The sequence below is a fragment of the Propithecus coquereli genome, unplaced genomic scaffold (genome assembly GCF_000956105.1).
Source record: "Propithecus coquereli isolate 6110/MARCELLA unplaced genomic scaffold, Pcoq_1.0 Scaffold353, whole genome shotgun sequence".
Lineage (NCBI taxonomy): Eukaryota > Metazoa > Chordata > Mammalia > Primates > Indriidae > Propithecus > Propithecus coquereli.
In genome coordinates, this window is record NW_012149208.1 from 796728 (window position 1) to 799017 (window position 2290).

Genomic DNA, 2290 nt, shown 5'->3' on the forward strand with positions numbered 1-2290 from the left:
TGAGGTTGCTGTGAGCTAGGCTGACGCCATGGCACTCACTCTAGCCAGGGCAAAAGAGTGAGACTCTGTTTCAAAAAAAAACAAAAAAAAAACAACAAAAAACAGAGGTCACCAGACATTTGGGCATTTGATCAAGGAAGAGGAGACTCATTCTAGGTTGACACACTCTGACACACCTACTCATTTATGCTATCTATATATTGACCTATTTTAGAGATTCAATGGAGTAGACAAGTGTTATAATCATGCAAAATAGCACTTCACCAAAATCTATGAACTATCTTCACAATAGTCATTACAAGAGAGGCTGATCAATTAACTCCTTAGGTAGGAATCTACTACCTCCCTAGGCAGCTCCTCTTACCACAGGCCAGCTGTAACTTCTAAAGTTTGGCTTCATATTAGAGCAGTCAACCTCCTATTAATGTCTACCTGCTGCCCTAGTTTTTCCACTCGAGCTGCATGAAGTCAGTCATATGATCCCACTTGCCTCTGTAATAAGGTGCTCATTTAGTTCATTTGAGGCCCTCAATTGTGGAGGGCAGACCTCTGGAAGGCCTTTATTGAATGCTATGATAGATGTTACAACTGATCTCCATCTAGCTCCTCTCTACTTCTCTAGCCACCCCATCTCCCAAAGTCAGGCATGACCATGTGACTAGCACTGGTCAACGAAAGTGACAAATGCGAGACCCTTCAAGATTCTTCTCACCATTGGGACTGTAAATTCCAGATGTTAGTTATCTTGGCGCAAGAAAAATGTGAAGTAGGGCAGGTGTATAGTAAAAAATTTAACCTTGACCAAAGAGAGGTCTGGCTTTGGCCCTTGGCTTCTTGGAGGTGGTACCTAAGCCTTTGGAAATGTCATGCTTGATAGCGTTTTTGTTTGGCTGGGGTCTTGGGTCATGCCAGATAGTCTAACAATGTGATATGGTGTGGGGAGTTGAGTCACATGATGTCAGCTTCACCTCCTGAGTAACTGGAGACTGAGATTAGCCATATGGGTTGTTAATCATGCCTACATGATGAGCACCAATAAAAACTCTGGATACCAAGGATTAGGTTAGCTTCCCTGACTGGGAAGGTATATTTTCTGGTAGGCAGGCATAGTAGTACACATTGTTGCCAGAAAAGTAACAGTCCATAACCTCACAGGGAGAGTACAACTAGAAGCTCTGCATTGGAACTGGACTCTGCCCTATGAGCCTCTTCCCTTGGCTTTTCTTTTTTTTTGAGATAACTCTCTCTCAGTTGTCCTGGCTAGAGTGCAGTGGCATCACCACAGCTCATTGCAACCTCAAACTCCTGGGCTCAAGGGATCCTCCTGCCTCTGCCTCCTGAGTAGCTGGGACTACAGGTGCACACCACCACGCCCAGCTAATTTTTTCTATTTTCTGGAGAGATGGGGTCTCATTCTTGGTCAGGCTGGTCTTGAACTCCTAAGCTCAAGTGATCCTCTGGCCTCAGCCTCCCAGAATGCTAGGATTATAGGCACGAGCCACCATGCCCAGCCACCTTGGCTGATTTTGATCTGTATCCTTTCATTGTAATAAACCGTAACTGTGTACATAAAGGCTTTCAGTGAGTTCTGAGTCCTTCTATTGAACTGAACCTAAGGACAGTCTTGGGGCCCCTCAAATTGCAATTGATATCAGAAGTGAGGGCGGGCTTGTCAGCTGTGCTCCCTGTAACTTCACAGCACAGGATTTAGAGAAAGCACAAGGAGACTCCCAGTAAGAAGGATGGGCAGTGGACTTTAAGACAAAGTCAAGTCTAACATCCAATTTTAGGTTTCCCTTATCATGCTATTATTTCCTTTTTGAGATACTTTAGGTTCAGGAAGGTTTGCTACAGTTTAGAGACATCTTATGTTGTCATTACATTGTAGAAAGGATCAAGGGAGGACCACATTGATATTTTGCGAGTAGTTACTCTTCTCTCGGATTCATCCTTAGAATTTTCTTTTCTAGCTGGGCGCGGTGGCTCACACCTGTAATCCTAGCACTCTGGGAGGCTGAGGCAAGAGGATTGCTTGAGCTCAGGAGTTCGAGACCAGCCTGAGCAAGAGCGAGACCCTGTCTCTACTAAAAATAGAAAGAAATTAGCCAAACAACTAAAAATAGAAAAAATTAGCCAGGCATGGTGGCACGTGCCTGTAGTCCCAGCTACCCGGGAGGCTAAGGCAGGGGGATCGCTTGAGCCCAGCAGTTTGAGGTTGCTGTGAGCTAAGCTGACACCACAGCACTCACTCTAGCCCTGGCAAGAGAGTGAGACTCTGTCTCAAAAAAAA